The sequence below is a fragment of the Cervus elaphus genome, chromosome 16 (genome assembly GCF_910594005.1).
Source record: "Cervus elaphus chromosome 16, mCerEla1.1, whole genome shotgun sequence".
Taxonomy (NCBI): domain Eukaryota; kingdom Metazoa; phylum Chordata; class Mammalia; order Artiodactyla; family Cervidae; genus Cervus; species Cervus elaphus.
This window is the reverse complement of record NC_057830.1, coordinates 4,575,629-4,591,395: the sequence shown is the minus strand read 5'-3', so window position 1 is coordinate 4,591,395 and position 15,767 is coordinate 4,575,629. Positions and strand designations below refer to the sequence as shown.

General features: G+C 41.7%; 1 long non-coding RNA gene across 1 annotated transcript; it reads right to left on the bottom strand.

Annotated features, from left to right (window-relative positions):
* Window positions 1-1,150: 1,150 nt before the first annotated feature.
* On the bottom strand, window positions 1,151-2,814 carry LOC122709891. The gene is made up of 3 exons (XR_006345770.1): window positions 2,760-2,814; window positions 1,579-1,753; window positions 1,151-1,466 (listed from the first exon to the last, which is right to left on the bottom strand). It is a non-coding gene; the product is annotated as an uncharacterized LOC122709891 (long non-coding RNA).
* Between the last annotated feature and the right edge of the window lie 12,953 nt (window positions 2,815-15,767).

The following is a 15,767-nucleotide window of genomic DNA, read 5'->3' as shown; positions in this document are numbered from 1 at the left end:
ATGTCAAAATAAATTTTATTTAGCACAAAATTTTACATTCTACCATTTCATATATACCAGGGTATATTTGAACAAGCAAACTTGAGTTTATTGAATGTTTGTTAGATGTCTGCTGCATACTGGGCTTATACTCAGAAGACTGATGTTGGCCAAGCCATATTGAGGTTCATTCTTCCACTTCAGCTCCTTGAGGCATGGAGTCATTCACACAGGAAAGGAAAGCTCTCCATTAACCCCATTTATCTTGAGAGAGGAATGCAATAGAAGGCCATATTTTCCCATTTCAACACACTGGTGGTGCTTTTCCTGTAAGATTATGGCTCCCTAACCATGAACCTGCAAGTTAGAAAATTGGACTCCATTGGATTAGGTGATTTGTAAAAGCTGAAACATTGAGAGACAGACAGAGAGAGATACAGAGTGAGTAGAGAAAAAAAAGAAGAAAATAAATACCTATCTTTAAAAGAATAAGTTTATTCCTCTGAAGTATTTTTTCATGGTCCAAGAGAATGTATGTTGCTTATAATACATCGAATTTAAACAATGGTAGTAATACAAGGAAATTGTGGCTGGTGGAAACCCTGAACAGTATGCCAAATGACTCTGCATTCATTCTTGTCCACCTTTTTCTTCCATAAACTGCACCCAGACAGACCATTCAATTCCACAAGCCATTGAGGACTGTGAGATATGACATCATTATACTGCTGTATATATAATTCATCCACCATGTCAGTGAAATGATGATAAATGCTGGACTCACTCACAAGGATCATATTACATATTTCATTTCAAGCCTTTTTAAATAATTTTTATTTTTCAAATTTCCATTATAACTTCCATCAGCTGATCAGACTCATAATCATCAAAAATTACTCAGCTCCCCAAATTAAAGTGGCACAGTAAAATCTGGTTGAGATTGGTACCCAGACGTGGGCTTGTCAGGTTTGTTAATGTACTAATAGCAAAAGGGCTAGTGGAAGCAGCATTTATGAAGCCTTAATGTTTCCTCTACAAGCTGAGAATAGCAAACCTCCCATACAAGGTGTCTAAAGGATGAGTTCTTTAAAATAAATAAATAAATAAAATATTTTGTTTCCAAAATTCAGTCTCACTAGATACATGAGGCTGGCAGAGATTTTATTTTATTTCTTAACCAACAATCACACGTTGAAGAACTATATGCCATAATCTGACCTCGAAGTGTTTTCAACCTAATGCAGGAGACAACCAGGAAAATTACAACTAAACATTTCAGTGTAAGTTCTGTAACTGAGATCAGAAAACTTACTCTGAGAATATCAGGACAGACCTGGTCTGAGGCTCTCCTAGAAGGTTTTTCTGAAGGTGTGGTTTACCTACTGCTTCCTGAAATATGTTTGGAAGATTTCAATGTCTTCACAAAGAGAGCAGCTTATTCAAAGTCATGGATCTTTGAAAGGGACTGCGTTTATTTCCTAGGGTTGCTGTAAAACAACAAAAATCATTGTGTCACAGTTCAGGAGGCTAGAAATCCAAAATTAAGGCTTTGTCAGAGCTGTATTCTTTCTGAAAACTTGAGAGAGATTCTTGCTCCACCTCTTCCAGCTTCTGAAAGTCCCAGGTATGCCTTGGCTTGGGGCAGTATCACTCTAATCTTTGCCTCTGCTTTCACGCCTCTCTCTTCACCTGATGTGCCTCTGTCTTCACATGGCCTTCCCCTCTGCGTGTCTGTCTGTGTCCAAGTTTTCCTCATCATGCAAGGACACCAGTCCTATTAAATTAGGGTCCATGGTCATGACCTCGTCTTGACTTGATTACATCAACAAAGACCCTAATTACTGATCATATTTACAGGCACCGGGGGTTAGGACTTCAGTTTCTCCTTTTGGACAGGGACATAAGTCAACACATTGCATTCATGGGAAGTTTAGTGTGGGATACAGGGAACCTTTTGGGAAAGGAGTGGAAAAGGCTGAAGCCCGATGGTGAGGAACGCACAATGCTGCGTGGAGGAGCCCTTAGGCATGTTTCAGCAGGAAAGTGAATAAAGCAGCTTTCTCTTTGTAAAGATAACTCTTAGGGCATTGAAAAAGTGGATCAGATGGGAAGTGACAGCCTTGCATAAAGGCCATTGAGTTTGTCCAGATGAATAGTATGGAAGCACAAGAGAGGCCACAGCTAAGAGGAGTTTCTGGATGAGGTGACAATTGATCCTATGTGGGAGAATCAAGAGAGGAAGAAATAAAGAATGACTCTGAGGTTTCCAGCCTTGGGCACTGGGTTGTTGGGGAAGCTATATTAACCAAGAGATGAACCGTATGTAGTAAACATGATTTGGAATCAGAATAAGGAGGTAGCTGAAAGTTTAATTTACTACATGTTGACTTGACCTGAAAAAAATAAGCAAAATTTTGAGGAATACAAATGGTGAGCTAATTTTGCATTTCAAAACTTTGAAGAAATTGTATTCTTATTTATTTATTTAAATTGAAATACAGCTCATTTACAATATTATATTAGTTATGGATATATAACATAGTGACTCAAAATTCCAAATTCTTATAGATTATATACTCATTTCTATACTCTTATAGACTACTGACTATACTTCCCTGTTCTATATAGTATATTCTTGTTGCTTATGTATTTTTTGGCTCTTCTAATAGTGAGACCACAAGGTGACAAATTATCCAACATATATGAGTTTTCTATTGCTGTATACTAAATTACCACAGAAACAATATAACTTAGAACACATTTACCATTTCACAGCTTACGTGATTCAGTCGCTCAGTCATGCAGCACAGCAGGCCTCCTTGTCCATTGCCAACTCCCGGAGTTTACTCAAACTCATGTCCATTGAATTGGTGATTACATCCAACCATCTCATCCTCTGTCATCCCCTTCTCCTCCTGCCATCAATCTTTCCCAGAATCAGGGTCTTTTCAAATGAGTCAGTTCTTCACATCAGGCGGCCAAAGTACTGGAGTTTCAGCTTCAACATCAGTCCTTCCAATGGATACTCAGGACTGATTTCCTTTAGGGTGGACTGGTTAGATCTCCTTGCAGTCCAAGGGACTCCCAAGAGTCTTCTCCAATGCCACAGTTCAAAAGCATTAATACTTAGGTATTCATCATCACAAGTCCCTCCTAATCATAGGGAAGGAAGGAATTACACAGAGTGTATATACTTCCTGGTGGAAATCTTGAGAGCCATCCTAGAATTCTGCATATAACACAAGGTAACACAGTGAAAGCTGGTAGAGCAAAGACTATAATTTCTATCTTTTGGCTTCCATTTTAATACTATTTTCTAATTTGCTATTTTGCCCCTAATGATGGCAAACATCTGATTCTCTTTGGTTAATGAAATGTTTATGTAGGGTGATGGTTCTGGACTCACCAACTATCATCTATATTATTGTACAAAATTTATGGACATGCTTAACCATGACCATGAGTTTTTGTCACGTTTACCACCAGAAATAAAGAATCATTTTGTACCACCAAGAATAACCTAACAAAACAAGAAAGTTGACAAATATTTTAGAAATATTTAATGAATTTAAATTGTCTGGGTGTCCTTGATACCTCTCAATCAATCCCACAACTATAGTCATTAATAATAATGATGATGATAATGATTGCTCATAATTTACATTCATCCATTTTCTCGTCAGCCTCATTAACAACCCTGTGGCTTCTATTTAATAATCATGAAATTATTCTCAACTGTGTGTAGGCTCTGTGTGTGTAAAAATCAGTTAATTACAATGTTTATCCTAATTTAGCTCAAAGTCTCCTGGATAGGGATAGGCTACCCATTCCAATATTCTTGGACTTCCCTGGGGGTTCAGCAGGTAAAGAATCTGCCTGAAATTCGGGAGACCTGGATTTGATCCCTGGATTGAGAAGATCCCCTGGAGGAGGGCATGGCAACCCACTCCAGTATAATTGCCTGGAGAATCCCCACGGACAGAAGAGCCTGGTGGGCTATAGGCCTTGGGGTCACAAAGAGTTTAACACAACTGAGCCCCTAAGCACAGCACAATACAGCTCAAAGTCTGGTTGGCTGAAATATATAGGTCATGCTGTTTCTCTTAAGAAAAGAAACAAGGCTTATAAAGGGAAATGACTGAGTAGAAGCCATACAGGTTATTAAGAAGAAGAGATCACTTATTCTAACTTATAGCTAGCATTCTTCCTCCTGCCTCTTATCATTGTTTTCATGATATAATATTCAAATGCATCTATTTATCTTTTAGAATAGCACTTTTAGGTAGACATACATAGTGGAAAGAGAGAGAACACTGAATAAAAAATGCACCGATTTCTTCATGGACACTGCTTTCAGACGCTGTGCCTGAAACTCAACACACCTGAGCGAGGAAACGACTGACCTTGTCCAAGATGCTGTGTGTCTTAGCTATCTCAGTCTGTCTGGAGCAATCTCTGACAATGGAACAAGAGTAACCTTCTCTTTATCTCCATGGACGGGATTGTTCCTGAAGGTCAGAAGAGATTTCCCAGGGAGTCACAGCTGGAAAGAGGACATGGTTATCTAATTGCTTTGCAGAGGGAAAACAAACAAACCCATTCTGGGATCAGTGAAAGAGAAGTGCTTTTGAGGCCAGGGCAATCAGAGTAGAAATCCAGATGCTTCAGGGAAATCTCCTGAAGAATGACAATGCTACCTAAACAGATGCTGCAGAAAGAGCTGAATTGTTTTCAAAATTGCTTACCTCATATTCAGAGGAGAAAACAATACTCAGAAGTGAATAGAAGAGCTTTTTGCCAGAAACAACTGCATTGTTCTCGATAAGCTCCTTGGTGTTCCTTATTTAGAACAACTTAAAAAATTCCCATGAACCCCATTGTATTTTTATGTCCAGCTTCTCATTGGCTTGGGCTTCTGTCATCTGGGTCCCCCATCACAGTAAGCTGGGAAGGTTAAAAAAAAAAAAAAAAAAAAGAAAGGCTGACGTTTTCTATTCTGTACAAAGCATTTGAGAAAGTTTCTTTTTTTGTTTTTTTCCTTTTCATCAAGTTATTCAACTTTGCTAATGATTAGTCACAGGGAGTAAATTGTTGGCTAATTAAATTTGCAGATGGTATTCAACAGTGAACATATAAGAGGATAAAGGAATAAGTAAGAGGCCTCGAAAGCTTTGCATTCTATATGTGAGAGAATGAAAGGGCATGAGTCAGTGTGTGCTATTGCAGCTGTCAGATTAAGAAAAGAAAAAGCAGAAGGAAGGCTACTAAGAAAAAGAGCTGTTCTACAGCAGTGAGAAGACGTTAGTAGGAGGAGCAAGAGGTGGACGCTCAGCTGTGAAATACAGCGAACAACGATTCCTGTTCAGGTTAGCTCTTCGATTCCTTTATCGGAGACTTTCCATGTGTATAATCCTAGAGAGAAAAAAACCCCAAACATCATCCCCAAAAGAGTTTCTGCTACTTGGCAGACCACCAAGTCCACATCCTATCTCTGGCCACAACATGGCTTCTGAGTTAGCCGTTGGGGTTTCCTTCATTCTTTCAGTAGAAGAAGCTTATTGGCAATAGTGTGTGGCCATATGCCAGGAAGTGTGCAAAGCCAGGTGATACAGATAGCATGTATTTCTTCATTATTCATTTTGCTCATGGCAACTAAGGTACACTTGTTTCATGTTAGAATATATACAACTACAGTACAGAACAGAGCATTTGCATGGACTTTGAGGTGGAATGCAATCAGAAAGAGATTTATGCCAGTTTGACCTACATCTCCAGGTCTTCCAGGATCACTGTTCTTCAATGTTACATGTACTTAGGTAGAAAAAGTTAAGAAACTCAATATATTCAAATATGTGCATATCACGATATGAAACATTTATTTTAAAATGGATTACTGTGTTAAGTGTTTTTAAAAATTTATTTTATTCAAGTATAGTTGATTTATAATGTTATATTAATTCCTGCTGTATGGCAAAGTGATTCAGTTATACATATATATTCTCTTTCATGTTCTTTTGCATTATAATCACCAGATACTGAATATAGTTCCCTGTGCTATACAGTAAGACCTCATTATTTATCCATCCTATATATGAAATAGTTTACATGTGCTAACCCCAAACTCCTAATCCATCCCTCCCTCAACTCCCTCCCCTTGACAACCACATGTATGAAATATTGATGGGGACCCTACTCTGTACCAGACAGTTCTATTCGGATGGAAAGAGGTATACTAATGTGCAAACAAGTCCCTACTCTCAGGAACTTATATTCAAAGCCTATATTGTATTTATGAAGTCCTTCCATTATAGCTCAGTTGGTAAAGAACCCGCCTGCAATACAGGAGATCCCAGATCAATTCCTGGGTCGGGAAGATCTGCTGGAGAAGGGATAGGCTACCCACTCCAGTATTCTGGACTGGAGAATTCCATGGACTGTATAGTTCGTGGGGTCCCAAAGAGTCGGACACAACTGAGTGACTTTCACTTCACCTATAGTAATTTAACATAATCATATATAATGCATTTTTAATTGCTATTCATTTGTTAGTTTACTTTGCACACATTTAGGGGGCATGTTAAACACTATGCTAGGCATTAGAACTACAGAAACAAATATTTGAGACCTGTCCTTTGCCCTACAGTAGCATTAATTCTAACAAGGAAGACTATCAATTAAGCAATCAATTCTAATGCTATGTGGTCATTTTACGCAGGAGAAGTAGAATGTGGTAAGCAATGTTTTGGCAAAGGTTTTCATCTGCCGTGGGATACATAAAAGTCCTCTTGAAGGAAAGATATTTAAGCCTAAACTGAACAGGAGGACTGTATATTTCAGATAGAGGCATAGCATGAGAGAGAAGCTGAGATATGATCACAAACAGCACTTATGTGAGGGGGTACATAATGGAGAATGCACCCCGAGGAACGGAAAAGATGAGACGGCAGGCGTAGATCTGATCACGGAGATCCTCTCAGGCCACACCAGTGAGGAGGGTCCAAGGCAAGGAGGGAGAAGGTAACTTTTGGTCTGGAGTGGATAATGATTTGCTTGTGGGTTGCCACCATACTTTGGGGCAGAGAAGGATATGATTGCTGTGGGCTATTTTGTGAAATCACTTGAAACATCTAAGCGGAGATAATCAGAGAGACGAAAAGGAGCCCGGAAAGCAGGAACAGACTAGACCTTGATCTTTTCCAACAGGCTCTTGTTGATTTTAGACGGCAACTTCTGTGGTCGGCACAGTAATACCCTATTATGCGCTGCCCACTGGGCCAGGTCTCCTGTTAGGAGCTGACAGGGAGACTCTCCCCGGTGCACCAGGGTGGGGCCAGCGCCTATTCTGGTTTGTCATTAAAGAACCAATCCAACCTTGTCCTGACATCCATCTAAAGCGTGTTGTACAAAGGCTTGTGGCCCACTGGTGGAAGACTGGAGACCTGAGGCTGGGTCTGCGTGCTATGAATCTAGCATACTTATCCCATCCACCCCGCCAAACATGGAAGCCCACCCCATTCACAGAGTCTGTGGTGAGTCTCTACGTTTTGTTCTACCTTCAACGGTTCAGAGTGCCCACGTTTTCTCCCCCCTGGGGAATGATGCAGATCCCCATGTGGGAGCTCCTTCTGCCTGCTGGAGGAAGCCAAAGGCCCCTTTGAGCAAGAGCCCAGTTTCTCCGCTCCCAGGCATCACTGTCACAGACTGACCAGCCCGGCAGTGCTGCCAGCTCCGAGTGGACAGGCTGACTGACAGGAAGCACCGTCTGCCGCTCACACCCGTCTAGGCGGGCGAGGGGTGGGAAACAGGTGTGCTGGGCCTGTCGGGCACTGACAGCTTCTGCCACACCAACATTCCAATCAGCGCCGTGTCCCGCCAGCCCTCCTGTCGCTCAGACAGCAGTTCAGCCCAGGCTCCAGGGGTGGCTTCCCGGGAGCCCACGGAGACCCGGGGCTGCTGCGGAGAGAGGGGCTCCCGGGTCTGTAGCAGCATCTGCCACACCTCCTTCTCTTGCCAGATAATTAGGACACAGTCCAGTTGGGTGACTTTATCCTGCCTGAGGAAGCGACAACTCATACGGGGCTGGCAGAGGAGAGCATTCCATGGTTCATAATGACTATCCAAATCAGCAGAAGCTGTCTGGAGCATCCAAGAAAAGTTGAGTTTCATGTACTCTTTTGGGGGGAGAGGTGGATGAGTAGCAAGGCCAGGTGTGCTTTGAAATGCCAATCTAACTACCGAGGCACATGTACACTTATTCACAGGGATAAACACACCCACGCAAGCAACTAGACACAAACCTACCTGTTCATATATGGCTTAACTTTGCACAGACCACAAGCACACAGATATATGTGCATTCAAACCATCCATGCTAATATGCATGCTTATAAGCACAGTTATGCAAACTTAGTTAAGCAAAATTAGGATGAACACATGAAAAATACAAATGCATTGATGCATTTTCTATATATGTAGGTGCAGACAGACACACAGACATTGACATACAAATGCACATGTGCAGTGCATGCAGGTTGAGCTCATATAAACACAGGCAAATACAGATATGAATATATGTGAAAGGACACTTGTACAAACACATGGACTTGCACACATACCCAAATGCACTGTTACCGCAAGGAAGAATTTATAAAGAAAAGGAGAAAGGATGAAGAACATTTATGTATTGGATTTTCTACCTGTCATCACTCAAATCACTTTCAAGTGTGTAAAACAGAAGAGAGAAAAAAAAATCAATTCTTGATAGGAGAGGTTCAAGGAGCTGTGAAATCAATTATATTTTATTTTCAAATATCATTCAGAGAAGTTTACACTCTTTCAGAAAAGTCTGGTCTCACCAGGGGGCAAAGAACCAGCTGGAAATGGTAATATGAAAGGCACTGCAAAGTTCAAGGCAAAGGCCAGTGCGGAGGTCAGAAATGACACTTTCATCTTCGCTGGCAGGAGAGGGAGGTTGAGAGGGTTTCAAGCGCCCCAATTCAAATAATGGCCACAAGGGCCATCTGATGTGACACTCGTCACCTCATTGATTGCAAAGTTTGACTTGGTCAGTCCACATTAAAAAAGTTTCATGAGATCTGAAGGAAGCCTTGGAAAGCTCCTTTTTTTTTTTTTCTTCCGTTTTTCTTTTTTAATACAAAGAGACAAAGTGGCTAAAAGTGATCACATAGCTTGCCCAAAATCATCCTGGAAGAGGATTCAGAATCTGGGACTGAACCTAGGCAGGTGATATCCTGGCTCCAAACTTCCTGCTCCTCCCATCAGACATCTGCCTTCAGAGCACCCTCCTTAACAGGCAGAACTTTGATTTCTCAAAGACCTTTATAAACATGCAACAAATTAACTCATGTAGTGTTGGGGGCATTGAACTACAGACACCAGGCTGAGGGTTGGTGGCTGGCCAGAGGTATCAGTCGGGCCTGACCCAGGTGGCATGTGCCTAACACCAGCACAGTCCGAGCTGTTTTTTTTTTTTTAATTTTTTTTTTTAATGAATAGTTTCCGGTCTATGGGATCACCTTTATTCCTAAAACATTCTAAAGTTGCATGGGCCTTGGTGACCAGGGCTGGGTTCCAGAATATACTGAGGAATGGCGGGCTGAAAAAATTAAATGGAAAGACCCAGCACATTTTGTAATACAGAAACCACGATAAGCAAATCAGCTCAGCGAAAAGGGAAAGGATTAGGGGGAATGTGGCAGAGAAGGGGACATTGACAAAGTCAGATGTTCCCTTTGTAAGTTTCAGTTTTCTCCTGGAAGCTGAACAATACACTAAATCTGTGTTGCCAGGGGGCTGAAATTAGTGAACGTGTCTGAAAACGCCTTGTGAGTGCATGGAGCAAATGCCAAGTATGTTACTGTCTGCACTCTCAGTGAAGGTAAACCTTACCCCAGAGCGTTGCTTTATGTTGGTGCCCCCACTGCGAACGACCTTGCTGTTCACTGAACTGGACTTGAGTTGTCCTTTAAAGATTGGCCAAGTGAGCTGACCTGAGCCGCCATCTCTCAGAACCATGATTTCCAGCATTTTCCACGCTGCTTCTGGGACACATGAAGAGAGGTCACTCAGTGCCATGTAACAGCAGATTTTACAATAAAATACATTTATGAAATTCTACAAAAGGACTTTCCTCTGGTAGAGTCACAAAACACAGAAGCATTGTCAAAAGCATCTTCAAAGTTCTGAGAAGTCTTTTGGGAAACAAACCTGCTCAACTTGGTTAAACATGTTTCTAAAATGTTTGTAAATGTTTTTATCTTGTGCCATCCCTGCCTCCCTCACAATTTTTCTGTTACTATCCTAGAGAGGGATTTTATACAGAACACAACTCAGGGATATTCTCATCCAGTTCAGCGTTCTCATTTTAGAGAGGAAGCATCTGATGAGAGAAGTAGGTTGGCCAAGATCATGTAGCAGATAAAGGATAGAGCTATAATCCCTGATGTTCTTACTCTTCTCAGAGTCCACATTGGGTATAATTTAGTACCTGGCTATATGCTTTCCAATAGTCATGTTTGGTTGTGAGAGTTGGACCATAAAGAAAGCTGAGTGCCGAAGAATTGATGCTTTTGAACTGTGGTGTTGGAGAAGACTCTTGAGAGTCCCTTGGACAAGGAGATCTAACAATCAAACCTGAAGGAAATCAGTCCTGAATATTCATTGGAAGGACTGATGCTGAAGCTGAAACTCCAATGCTTTGGCCACCTGATGCAAAGAACTGACTCATTTGAAAAGACCCTGATGCTGGGAAAGATTGAAGGCAGGAGGAGAAGGGGATGACAGAGGATGAGATGGTTGGATGCCATCACCGACTTGATGGACATAAGTCTGAGCAAGCTCCAGGAGTTTCGGTGATGGACAGGGAAGCTTGGCGTGATGCAGTCCACGGGGTTGCAATGAGTCGTACACGACTGAGTGACTGAACTGAACTGTACAGATACGCTGTCTTATTGTGTTATCCTTTATTTATAAATATGTGTGCATTTAAAAATGATATATGTATAAAATCATTCACTGTAGTTCCTGGAACACAATGACTCAGTGATGTGGGCTCTGTATATATCTGTATGCATGACTTCCCCAAGTATATCATGAGCTCCTGGGAGTGACCATGCCTCCACATTTCTGTAAATTTCCGTGGCTTGTGCAGTCCTTCTACACACACCTGAGCTGCCCTGTAACTGCTTTCTCACCTACTGATTGAAAATCAGAGGCAGCCCCAGTTTTATGCCCATTGGAGGAAAGGAGAAAGCCTGACATTAAAGCAATAAAATGAACCATTTCCCCTACAGAGTTAGTCTAACATTAATAAAAGCTTCATGTTGCACTATTATCCTCTCCTCTTATTATTTTCGTGTATTTCATGCTGGATATAAATGTCAGAACACTTTATCTGTCTGAATTTCCATGGGATTTACTGCCGCTGAAGGAACACATGCGGTGACTTCTGGCAAAGGAAGCCTTGTCCTTGATGGCCTTCCCTCCCAGGCTCTATCCAAGGTCCCTCAGTGACTGCAGAGCTGTAGATGCTGGGTGGGAGGCATCGTGTCTGTTGTCATTATTCAGGGTGCAAAGTCCCTTTTCCTGTGTTCCAATTCTGAGGCTTGGGGCAACTTGCTGTTGCTCTCTGGACTTCCCTATTGGGAACCATGATTGTACTATATTCAGATCTCTGTTCATCCTTCTCAGGATCAGACAATTCATGGGAGGTTATGCTTAGCCCGGGAACCAGGGAGACATTCTGGTTCATGTGAAACAGTGATATTTCAGTCTACCACGCACCACAATCATCTGGAAGGCTTTTAAAAACACAAATTGCTGGGCTTCAGCCACAGAGTTTCTCATCAGATAGGCCTGGGGATGGACTGTGAAATGTGCATTTCTAGTAAGTTCCCAATTGAGCCTGCTAGCTGCTAGTGTAAGGCCCTTGCTTTCTCTCTCTCTCTTTAATGGAGGATAATTTCTTTACAGTATTGTGTTGGCCTCTGCCATACATCAACATGAATCAGCCACAGGTATACACCTGCCCCCTGCCTCCTGAAACCCCCCAATCTCCCACTCCACCCCACCCCTCTAGTTTGTTCCCACTTGCTATCTAGTTTGCATACGGAAATGTACGTTTCCACGCTCTTCTCTCAAATCGTCCCATCCTCCGCTTCCCTCACTATGTCCATGTCTCCACTGCTGCCCTGCAAATGCGTTCATCAGTACCATATTTCTAGTTTCTATACGCATGTGTTAATACACGATATTTGTCTTTGTCTTTCTGACACGTTCGAGTGCATCCTAATGAGGTGGATGAACAGAGGGTCTAAACTTTTTAAACCACCCATCCAAATTCTCCAGTTGGTCTGGCTGTGGTATTTTTAAGTTGTTTTAACTCATTTCCCTCAAAAATGGAACCCAAGACAAGGATGTGGGCTCAAGTGGGTTTTTTTGTCTTTTGTTTTTTTTTCCCAATGTAAACATCTAAATTTATTTTTTTGAGGCAAACATGAACCTGATAGCAGAATCTGGCAAGAGCATTATAAGAAAGCCAAATTATAAGTCAATCTCACTCGTGAACATACATGTAAAATAAATCTTAACCAAAATACTTGGGCTCCAGTAGTTGATGCAGACTTGATCCTAGGAATCGCCGGGCAGGCGTCAGGGTGAGGAGAGGTGTGGAGAGTGCCCAAGGTGAGCTGGCGGGTCTGTGCCCTCGGTGGGCCATCGGGACTTATTGCCGCTGCAGACCTTCTGGAGGACTCAGAATTTACCCCCGAAGGAATGAGGAGGCCAGGAGTTTACTTCCTGTCTCTTAGTTACTTGAGGTTGTTCCTTAGGATTGCAACTCTCTAGCATTTCCAACCTGGCCCCTGCCGAGACTGAGCACGCATCAGCGATGGCCTGTAGGCTCATAGGTGCGGTTTCCTGAGGAAAAATCAAGACACAGATGCGATTTTCCCCAACAAACTGGGCACAGGCTGAGGGCATAAGTCGGAACACTTGCAGCGTCTGCTCTACTGATGAACATGTGATTCGGTTCTGGTCAATAACACGTGAGGATTATCTGCTTAGGGACGCTTGTCAAGGTTTCTTTGTTTTAAGAAGAAAACAGCGGAAGAGAGAGATTTGAGAGAGAGAGTTTCCCCTGGATGCTGTCATTATCTGACTAGGACACTGAAATTGCTATGTCCATATCACGGACATGAGTAGCCTCAGGATGAAGGCGCTCTGAGGACAGGAGAGTGGGGAGGCCAAAGCAACTTGCATCACCGATGAAACTACTGAGATACTGACATAGTATGGCCAGAGCCACCCTACTGCTGGGTTAATTGTATAAACGGTAACAAACAGTATTCCTGTTTAAAGCATTAATTCATTGTTGGATCTGGGCTTTTCTATTACCCGTTGCTGAAACACCTGCTGTGCTGATTCCTTGAAATGCCACTAAACACCCTTGCTACTTGGCTTCCCTGTTGGCCCAGATGGTGAAGAATCTGCCTGCAATGCAGGAGACCTGAGTTCGATCCCTGGGTTGGGAAGATCCCCTGGAGGAGAGCATGGCAACCCACTCCAGTACTCTTGCCTGGAGATTCCCATGGACAGAGGAGCCTGGCGGTCTACAGTCCATGGGGTCACAAAGAGTTGGACACGACTGAGAGACTGAGCACATCCTTGCTGCTTGCGGTGGTCTGAGATTTGGAAGCATCACTGGGAACTAGAAATTCAGGTTCTGCTCAGACCACTGAATCAGGATTTGCATTTAACCAGGTCTCCAGGTAACAGAAGGAAATGGCAATCCACTCCAGTATTCTTGCCTGGAGAATCCCATGGACGAAGGAGCCTGGTGGGCTACAGTCCATGGGGTCGCAAAGAGTTGGACGTGACTAAGTGACTTCACTTCACGTCCAGGTAATAGATGTGCATATTAGAGTATCAGAAGCCCTGCTTTACAGAGATGATGATGATTAAAAGAGCTGATGGACAGGAATCAGACTCCCCATGTTGAATTTGGTTATGTGTTATATTGACTTTCATACCCCCTTCTAGTCATGTTTTTTTTTTTTTATCATTCCTTATTTTAAAATAAGATTATATCAACCTATGCAAATGTATACAAATGCGAGTTTTCATTGCTGGTTAACTAGTCTAGAAGGTAATTTTTAACACAGGAGTTAGTTTTGCTAAATATTAATGAGCAGTTAAAATTCCATCCTGAAAACAGAAGACATTGTGAGTTGAGGGTGTGGAGGGAAGTGAGGAATGAAAGAGTACACAGATAAACACGGTTATATTCAAGGATTACTTCACAGGCTTGTACTTTTCTAAGCCTGACACACGGCAAGCCGAATGAAAGTTAAACCAGCTAGCATCAGGGTGACCCTCATATACAAATGAATCATTTACTGGTAAAAAAAGAAATCAAGCAAATAGCAAGTGTTGTTATCATTTTAGAAGGGCTTGGAATGTGACTTTGGCTGGAAATAGCATAAGGCATCATTTCGTAGAGTGCATTCTTCAGAATTTTATGGAGTAAATTTGGTATCACTTGATTCTGTGGTCAAATGAATTTGGAAAATGTTGGAAAATGATGATAAAGAGGTGGGAAATTTGTTTTCCAGATTGTTTATTACAATAGGTCCATATTCAAAAGGCTGTTTTCCCTCCTCTAGAACTTCACTAAGATGTTCCTAACAAGTTCGTGTGTTTGCGCTTTTATTCCCCACCCCTAAATATTGTCTCCATGGAGCAGCCAACGTTCTGTTTTCAAAATGCTAATGAATTTGGGTCATTCTCCTACTTAATATGCATCAATGCACTTTATCTTCATATGTGTATTTTTTTTCCTCTAACATTGCCAACAAAGTCCTTCTTTAGCTCTTATGTATTTTTTCTCAGGGTCATGGCTGACAACCTCTCTCATTCCCTCATCTTGTTGAATATGCCAGGATGTTTCTTATCTGAGCTTCCTTACATATTTAAATATCATTTCCTAGATGGGTCATTTCTTAGGCTCCCACCTTCTCTTAGAACACCCTACAGATTTCTTTCAGAGCAACTTAGTAATCTTTCTATTAGACTAGTTCTTTAATATTTACCTCTTCCTCTAGGACAAAACTTTTAAGATACAGATTTCACTGTCATATCTTTGTGCCTGGCACAGTGTCTGATGCATAGGGGACAATAAATGAATATTTATTTAATAACTGAATAAATTGTGAATCACTAACAGCAATGCATGCGGTTTTTCAAATACATCTGAACATGGGGACAGTTTTTTTTTTGGCTCTCCCAGTCTAGAAGTAATATTCATGGAATACATTTTGAGAAATACTTTGTTGAAGTCAATTCTACTCTTCCTAAGTATGAAAGGGAAATATAAGTTATAACTACATTTCAAGTTCTGAGTAGCTGTGTGACCATGGGCAAAGTTATTTCAAGCTTGAGACTCACTTGTGAGATGATGAGACTGGATGAAGTAATCTCTGCAATCCTTTACAGTTCCCGGATTCTGAAGTTCTAATCACACAGAACGAACACTGTTTTCACTTTGGTCCAGGCGTGAACTCTCCACGAGTAAGTCAACTCAGACTGACCTCATTTCCCTCCAGTGTATTTATAGCCTTAGGATGGAAGAACAGGGAAGGAAGTCAATACGGTGTCTCTGGCTTTCCACAAGTCATTTCACAAAATCTTCCTTGATGTCTTTGTAGAAAGGAGTGAGGAATGGGGGGTTGATGGAAATGTGATGGACTGGATTTGTAACTAGTTGAAAGGCG